Source organism: Drosophila obscura, unplaced genomic scaffold (genome assembly GCF_018151105.1).
Source record: "Drosophila obscura isolate BZ-5 IFL unplaced genomic scaffold, ASM1815110v1 contig_58, whole genome shotgun sequence".
Lineage (NCBI taxonomy): Eukaryota > Metazoa > Arthropoda > Insecta > Diptera > Drosophilidae > Drosophila > Drosophila obscura.
In genome coordinates this window covers 1,674,866-1,684,307 of record NW_024542848.1, presented here as the reverse complement: position 1 = coordinate 1,684,307, position 9,442 = coordinate 1,674,866, and the positions used below count along the sequence as shown (strand labels likewise).

The 9,442-nt window shown below is 46.1% G+C and overlaps 1 pseudogene; it reads left to right on the top strand.

The window, feature by feature from the left end:
• The first annotated feature begins 2,200 nt into the window (after positions 1–2,200).
• LOC121404941 lies at positions 2,201–8,369 on the top strand (annotated as a pseudogene).
• Positions 8,370–9,442: the final 1,073 nt, after the last annotated feature.

Genomic DNA, 9,442 nt, shown 5'->3' with positions numbered 1-9,442 from the left:
TTCCAAGCTGTGCCAATAATGTCTATATATCTACTAAATCGTGTGGGCGTAATAGTTTCTAAGATAGTGTAAGTTTGGTTTATTCCATAGGGCAGTGTAATGTAAAATTAATTTTCTTGAAGATCTCTTCCGATATACCACAAAGTTTGATCGAGTGTTTTTTTTTTTTCTAATTCTATGATATGGATTAATTATACCCGTACTCAAAAAAGAGTTAAGGGGTATATTAGATTTTTGGTAAAAGTGGATTTGTGCAACGCAGAGAAGGAAAAGTTTCCGACCCCATAAAATACATTTATTCTTGATCAGCATCAATAGCCGAGTCGATATAGCCATGTCCGTCTGTCCGTCTGTCTGTCCGTCTGTCTGTCCGTCTGTCTGTCCGTCCGTCTGTCCGTCGCGATGAGCGCCTGGATCTCAGAGACTATAAAAGCTAGAGAAACCAAATTTAGTTTCCAGACTCATGTGATTCACACTGCTACAAGTGTATTTCAAACTTTTAGTTGCTTCCCCCGCCTCCACAGCAAGAGAAACGCTACTCATTCTCTTTCTCGCTCTCACACTCTGCCGCGTTCAGTGCGCGAACAACCCCTAGCGGAGGAGATGTAGAATATGAATGGTACATCTATAATCTACATGTTAGATGCAGAATATACATTGTAGATGTAGATAGCAGATGTAGCAAAAAAAATGTAAAAATGTTCTAAAAAACATATGCTCAAAAATGTATATACTGACTGAGTACGGGTATAAATAGAGTCGCGTCCCCAGAAGCGACTCGCACGTTCCTTCTCGTTTTGTATGTTCTTGTGTTAGCTTCCCAATTTCTTTTTTAAATCTTGGTGACAACTTAGAGCCTAGCCTTGTGTTTATTTTTACCCAAATTTACTAACATGGTGAATATATTTTTATTGATTTTTTGTTTTTATTGTGGTTCCTTAAATCTAAGATTTGTGTTGTCTTTAGTTTATCAATATTACTTTGTCTGCTTATATCGTATTTTTTAGGGTTGGTTGTTAGGTTTCTGCCAAATCATAACTGCAATGGTCTTTTATTGGTTACTGAGTGTATGGAAAAGTTATATTCGTAAATAGCTCTATCTAATAGTTCACGCAATGTGTTATAGATTCCTTTGCTTTTCAAACAACGCACCAATTCTGAGAGCGTTGAATGGAATCTTTCTACTTGTCCATTCACTGAACTTTTGTAAGGAGTTGCTGTGAAAATCTGAATTCCTAACTGGTCTTTCATCATAGACGTTATGGAAGCTGAGTTTAATGATTTTTTATTATCAATGACAACAATCTTTGGCACACCAAAGTAAAACAAAATATCGTGTAAAATGGGTTTTATATCTTCAATGGATTTGGATTTAATAATTCTTCCCTGTGCTAATTTGGAAAATTTGTCTATTGCTGTCAAAACTAAGTTTTTCTCTGTAGAATAAATATCAATGTGTAGAGTATGACCTGGATATTCTGGTATTGGTGTTGCTATGATTTTTGGATTGGTAGGATGTCTATCGTATTTCACTTCTTTACAAATTTGAAATTGTTTCACTATACTGATGATTTTCTGTTTCATTTTTGGAAAATAAAATTTTTCAAGTAGTTGCTTTTGGTTGCATTTCTAATGCATTTCTATGGGCTCTATTGTGAAAATTTAATATTTCTTCTTCTTTTTTATTTTCTTTGCTCAGATCTTCTACCTTACTCTGTGTAAATCTAACGGTTTGAGCGAAGAGGCGTCTCGAAGTCCCACAAATGAATTCCAAGATAAAAACAGTGCAAGTCCAAGTTCTTCAGTATATGGTTTATTCAGTATGTATATGATCGCGTGCAAATAACCCGGCCGTTTTGCTTGGGGTGAAGAAGCGAATTAATACTAGTCGAAGTCAGCTGCCGGCGGCTGTCGGCAGCGGGAGCGGGTGCCTGAGCATAGGCGGGAGCGTAAGCGTGCGAGCGCGCGTCACCGGGGGGAAAAACGCTCATAAGCGTGAGAGCGAGGGCAACAGCTTGCGTAGCTGGATTGCTAACAGTGGTGTGGCTGGAATGCCGACAGAGCTGTTGAACCGCCAGCGCCGTCCTCACTCTGAACATTCTCCCCCCCTTGCAGGATTGCAAAGACCCTATATGCTCAGATTTTAAAGCACGGAGGTTGCTTATGGATCCGGGACTCCTTAGACGGGGCGGCTCACAGGATGACGAGAGTGCTGAAGATAAAGGCGACGGTGCCGCAAAGGAGCCAGATTGGTGCCGAGACTCGGGAAGGTGGAGTAACGTGTGGTGGCTCCGGTTACACACCTTACACTGAACACCGCTTCGGCAATCCTGGCCGGAGTGTCAGTGAGCCAGGCAATTAGTGCAGCAGCTGAAGTGGAGGACAGCTTGGAGCCTCCTCGGGAACGTCTGCTCTCCACGGTGCGGTCGAAACGGGATCGAGAAGCCAAGTCTGTATGTGGAAGGCTAGGGCGAAATGAAAAAGTCGAAGAAGCATTAGAAGTGAGCTTGGAACGGATGACGGGCACATTTGGGACATTGGAAGCTACTCTGGAAATTCGACAAGAAAAGGATGCAACTTGATGGCTCGCCGTATTGGACACGGGACCAGTGAGCAGCCAACTAAAAATGGTTTCTTGGCCGAGAAGAGAGCCACATATGCTGGGCTGTAAGCCGCTTGACATTACCGATGGTAGGATATCGGCTCCAATCAGGACATCGATTGGTGAGCTCACGAAGAATGTAGGATCCGCCAATGAAAGACTCGGCAAATCTTTCAATAAACTTGGCGAGATAGGATGCAACGGAAGATTCTTTGCCAATTCGGGGATAACATAGGCTTTGGCGTTTAATTGTAAACCCGGCCTCGTTGGAGAGCGAATGGAAATCTGACAGAGCTTATCGGACTGAGCGGATACTGTCTGATTGAGTCTGGAGATCTGTGTCTGAATACGTTGGAATGGCAATTGAATCGTAATGAACGTTGCCTCGGAGCCCGAGTCGATCAGAGCGCGGGCGCGGAAATTTTTCCCAAGGTGGCAAATATTAATTTGACATTCTCGAAGCAAATGGCCTTTTGCAAAGCAATTTAAGCAGAGCTGCTTTTGCTTTATGCCGCTGGAGCGAGCATCAACGGTCGTTTGTAGAAGATGAGGACATAGTCGGATTGGGTGATTCTCCTTGGAACAGAGATCACATGTTCTCTTGCTCGGATTCACGTTGCTTTGGAACGAGTGCGCTGTCCTTGGAACAGGACTGCCTTGGGAATGGAACGGACTGGACTGGCTTCGGGAGGATGGCGGATTCTGACTGCCTTTGGTGGCGGATATGGAGCGCCTTGGTAAGTGGAAGGGTCGCTCTCGATAGCCTCTAGCGTTAGGTATCGCTGAGTGAGGAACGAGTCGATTACCTTCCAGGGCAGCACCTCCTTTTTGTCCGTTACGGACGCTTCCCACAACACCAGGCTCAATTTCGGCAATTTGGATGCATAAACGGTTTATATTTTATAGTTTCAAGCAATTTAGCCATTGTTTGATGTGTTTCCTTCATATTAACAGCATAAGCGATGGGAACAGACGGCTGTTGGTTTCCATTATGTATTTCATACCAAAGGAGCGCGATCAGGTACCAAATGTACAACCCTTTTTCGTTTGCTTTGTTCCCAATTGGCAGTTGGGCCCGCAACCTTCCAAAAAGTATTTTTTGTTCATTTTCTAATTTGTGTATGTTTGGTTAACGACTTTTAGCTCCAAAGCTTCTCCAAAGATTTTATAGAGCAATACCTTAATAGCCTTTTTACACCGGGCCGCATCATTGAATTTTTCCGTTAAATGGAACATGCGACAATGATGCCCATAATGGCCCTGTTGATAGAAGACGACAATGATGCGGCCGCATCTTTAATCATGCGGCGCATCATTGGCAAGTGTTGCCATATTCTGTCTAGTATTTTTACAAAATACTGAAATTATTCGGGCTATCGACGGGGTATCGACAGCAAACAACTGTCAAACAGTAAATTCAATTTAATGTTTAAATATGAGCAACACGGACTCCTCCTTAACAAGCTCCATAAACAATTGGGTTCGCGTAGTGAAACTCCCAAATGCACCGTTTGCCTTAAAAATAAATCGCTCATTATTTTGATAATTTCTTTAAATTTCAATAAAAATGCTTTTGCTCTATTCTTCTTGCTCACCGAGTTTGCTTACATTAGTAGTAGGCCGAACAGCTGGCAGATGCTTAGAAAATTCTTAGAAGATGCGGCTTTGGTGAAAAAAGCCTCGCATCATTTTTCCGCACCTTCGACACTGATGCGGCAGTGTAAAAAGGGTATAAGCCTAGTACTCAGATCGAAAAAAACACCTCGCGAACAGAATCAGGGTTGATATTCGTATGAAACCGATAAGATATTTTTTACGGTAAAAACTGTTTTCTAGGCTCTGTACGGAAGGCAGTACAACTAACCATACAGTATATAGATGTGCCAGTTCATACAACGAACGTGTCGCAGCTGAGTTTTCTGTCCCAGCTCCCAGGGCCTTCGGCTCTGTGAAGCTGAGATATTCGGGTCGGGAGCCAGGCCATTCGGGTCGGGAGCTGGGCCGTTCGGCATGTATGAGTCATGTCTTGAAGCGAAAGCAGCAGAGCATTGCAAATGTATGTGTGTACTAGATGTGTACATCTATTTTATTCAAAGCGTTCATACAATTTTTTTAATTTTGCCACCTCTTTTCGGCTGAGTCCCCACTGTAAATACACACAGTACAAACAAATAACAACTTTACATTTTAAAGTTTAAAACCAAAATCGACCTATTCACGGCCGGATCAACCCTCAACCGGGCCCTGGGCCACCATCAATCTGGGGCCCTCTATTTTTTTCACGCCAGTTCCTTCTTTTTTCATTTAAAATAAAAACTAATAAATATAATGTTTGTTTTATTAATTTCTATGTTTATCAGTGGCTATTATATTTTTTTATCCATTATTTGGAGTTTTGTTTCTTCAACAAATTTTTCTGTTAGCCCTAGGGGGGCCTTAGGCAACTGCTAATCCGGTCCTGGACCTATTCCCGTCGTCAGACTTTTGTTTGTTGGCGTATTTTGTCGCTCGACTCGACGCGGGCCGAGGCATTTACGAAGCCGAAAGTAGAGGCAAAGGCTAGCCTAAAAGAGAATGGAAGAAATACCCCGCGCGCTCGTCGCTACAACAGTCCATCAAAACAAAACGGAAAACCGAAATTCAGTTCAAGCGGCAAAAAATTGTATAAGTATAATATACATAGCGCCATACGAAATTTTTTTACACGAATTTTGCAGGCTGGCTCAGGAGCTGGCCCCAGGCTCTTTTGAAATTTTTTAGAGAGAGAGAGAGCGCTCTAGAGCCAGCCGCTCTCTTTAAGCATACAGCATACGAAGGCACACGAAGTTGGTTCTTTGCCGACGCGACAGCCGAGCCGAGTCGTCGCGACGACTGTATGTGTGCACATGCATACGGTATTTACAGCGCTGTCGAAATATACCCTTCACTTTATAAGTGTAAGTTAATTTTGCAAGACGCTTACCACCCCAAGTCCGATGATCCTATTGGGCTTTGAGGTGGCTCAGAGGGGGCCTAGCTGCGGATAGCGAACGGCCTACCCTAGTGGGAAGGTCAGCTGCGAATAAGCGGGCATCCCAAAGAGAATCAACTAAGTTGGCTCTGAGGGAGAGTACCGGAAATAAGCAGTCCCGGACAGCCAGCGGGTGTTCGCGACGCAGCAACAGTGACGATGCGCTTGTGGTGCCGCCTCTCATTAAGTAGCTCACACACTCCCATCCCTACACATTACCTACCCACATCCCAGCCCCAACACTCACCTCACACCGGGCCGGACTAAGGTGTCACTCGACCCGTGCCAAGAGTCAGCCTGGCTGGGGGCCCGGTACAAAACTAGCCCAGTCGTGAACGGAGAGCTCAGGGACTTGGCAGCCCCCTGTTCTAATTATGCCTTACCCGGGTAAAGTACAGCTCTGCCGGGGTGGACCGTTCCCCTTCTCTGCAGCTCGTGGGAATCATATGGATAAATACACAAAATGCAAAAATGAAAACAAAAAAACAGAGAAAGGCACTCCCCAAATGCCGGCTGGGAGAAATCCCAAGCGGGAGAAGGCAGCGGCCCAAAGGCCTGGCCCGATCCGCTCAGATGCAGAAAAGACCTGCACGGTGGAAGACGCAGGTATGAACCCGGGTGGGTCCCATCCCAAATCTGGGATGGGTGGAAAGCCAACACCCAAAACTGATACCATGCTAGGGCAGCTAAGCAATATTGCGGCTGCCCAACCTTCCGGTGAAGCTGCGGGTGATGGCTTGCCATCAACCAGTGTCCAAGCCAAAAAATTCAGCTATGCCGAAAAGAGGAGTGCTGGGCACATACTCCGTCGGCAGATCGCCAGTAAAGAAGTCAGTCCAACAGCAGACTGGCTGAAAAAGGTGGAATGGGCCTCGGCGGTGCTGCCCAACTTCAGTGTGGAGCCAAAAGGTGCCACAACCAAAAAGGCAGCGCTCGCAAGAGACGCCCGGCCCGCGAGGGGGGGGGGGCCCACAGCAACCAGGGGGGGGGGGGGGGCAGCCAGGGAGAGCTGAACTTCGGGTTCAGCTCGGTGACCATGAAGGTCTATAAGTCGGATGCAGCGGCCGAGGCGCGTCCTGTCAACAACCCAGTTGAGCAGGACGTTGCCTCGGAGATCGAGGCACCCGACGTCGACCCGGAGCCGGCCCTGGAGACATACTCCTCGGAGACGGAGCTGATACTCGATTTTGAGGCGTTGTGTCGTGACGAGATTCTCGACGACTCCGACGCCGACATAACAGTGGTGGAGAACAACTCTAATGAAGTCTCTGAGGCTTCTGCAGATAAATCTCCACCACTGTAAAGCAGCATCCGCTGCCCTAATACTCCGCTTACTCGCGAGCGGAGTGGACATAGTCCTAATCCAAGAGCCTTGGGTGGTAGGAGGCAAGGTCTTTGGATTAGCGACGAAGGACTACAAACTAATTGTAGCCCAAAGTGAAGGTAAAATTAGAACCTGCATACTATCAAGAAAGCACCTAAATATCTTTCTCCTCCACAATTTTAGCAATGGCGACAACACGGCGGCTAGCCTAGAGCTACAGGGGACACGCCTGAACCTGGTGTCGTCCTACATGGCTCTCGAAGAAAGCGATCCTCCCAGTGACCTCGTTCGCAAGATAGCCAGCGACAGCGAAAGGTCGGATACAAGCCTAATAATAGGCTGCGATGCCACACCCAATGGGGGAGCTCGGATACAAATGTAAGGGGTGAGTCACTTTTCAGCTTCATCCTAAACTCCAACCTAGTTATTGGTAATCGGGGTAATGACCCCACATTCATTATAAAAAACCGTCAAGAGGTTATTGACCTCACTCTATTGTCTCACCAACTGTCAGACATAATGAAGAGTTGTAGAGTCCTAGAGGACCACTCCTTCTCCGACCACAGGTACATCGAGACATTCCTATCGCTTGAAAGCACCAAACCTACTAACTATATTAACCCCAGGAAAGCCAACTGGGATATATATAGTGAAAAAATGGAGGAATTAATCCCCCCCCCCGCCTAGCAACAAAGTGCCCGGACACACAAGACGATCTTAATCGTCTTGTGGACAGTTTCACGGAAGCTTGCAATAAGGCCTTCGTGGCAGCTTGCCCCTCAACCAAACCAATGGGGAAAAAGAAACCCGCCTGGTGGTCTAAACAAATAGATACCCTCCGGAAAGACTGCAGGACTCTCTTTAACAGAGCCAAAAGCAGCAGCGAGGAAGCGCACTGGGAAAATTACAAAAGTAAATTAACTCTATACAAAAAAGAAACTAGTGGAGCAAAAAGGGCCTCTTGGCAAAAATTTTGCTCCGAAATTGAAGACACGTCAGAGCCGCAAGGCTACGCAAGATCCTGTCAAAAACATCCCCCTCGGTGGGATATCTCAAGAGAATGGATGGTACGTGAACTAACTCTAGTGAGGAATATTACGGAATAATAGCTGGGCAGTAAACAGCTTTAAATCCTTCAAATCGCCTGGCCCGGACCAAGTCATTCCGGCTCAGTTACAAGTTGCAAAGTATCTTCAGGAAGATACTGACAGTGGGAAAAATCCCCCGAGCTTGGCTAAAGGCTAAAATAGTCTTTATCCCCAAAGCAGGGAAACCCCAAAAGATTTCAGACCAATAAGTCTATCGTCCTTTCTTCTCAAAACCTTTGAGAGACTAGTCGGGCTGCAGCTGAGGACAACCATAAATCCTCTGTGGCTGTCTGGCGCACAACATGCCTACCGAAAAGGAAAATCCACGAAAACGGCACTCCATGAAGTAATCTCGGCGGTAGAGAAATCTCTACACGTCAACGAATACTCCTTAATCGCTTTCCTAGACATTGAGGGAGCTTTTAACAACGTCATACCAGGAGCCATCACAGAGGCCCTGACTGACCTGGGAGTGGATCGTCACTTGGTGATGCTCATAGATCAATTGCTCACATGCAGGACAGTGACATCATCAATGGGATCGTCCACTCAGTCTAGGTATGTCAAAAGTGGCACCCCGCAAGGTGGTGTCCTGTCTCCCCTTCTATGGAACATAGCAGTCAACAAGATTCTGTGTGACCTGGAAGGGGGGGGCTGCAAGGTGGTAGCATACGCGGACGACGTTGCCATTATCTTCTCGGGAAAATTCCCTCAAACACTCTGCGATCTAATGACCGCAAAGCTCGCGCGACTGTCAGAATGGACACAGTCGCGTGGACTGGAAGTTAATCCCTCTAAAACGGAACTTGTGTTGTTTACAACCAAATATTTAGTTTACAACTAAATGCTATCCTATGCCTGCAGAGCCTTGACCTTGCAGGTAAGGAGCAGGCAGAAATGGCAGCAGTCCGTCTTAGAGACTCTGACCAATGGCTGTCACATCACACCGGTCATGCGTCCATCCTAAATGGAAACAAAATCGTCCCCACAAAAACGGACTACTGTGTTCCGAGGGAGTATACAGATACCCCTTTCGTAACAATCATCCCTCACAGAACCAACTGGCTCGAGGGACCACGTGGCCCAGATGGAGCCATTCAAATCTTTACTGATGGCTCAAAGCTGGACAACAAAGTCGGAGGAGGAATCTACTCCGAACATCTGAATATAAGACACTCTTTCAGGCTCCCAGATCACTGCAGTGTCTTCCAAGCGGAAGTCATAGCGATCAGGGAAGCCTTGAGCTGCCTTCAGGAACGTGCCCCTACGGCAACTCATATAAATATCTATAGTGATAGCCAAGCTGCGATGAAATCGCTGAATGCGATAACAACAAGCTCGGCTACCGTGGCAAACTGTCGCAAATCTCTCCATGAGATGGCTTATCAGTTTGTCATCAGCCTAATATGGGTCCCGGG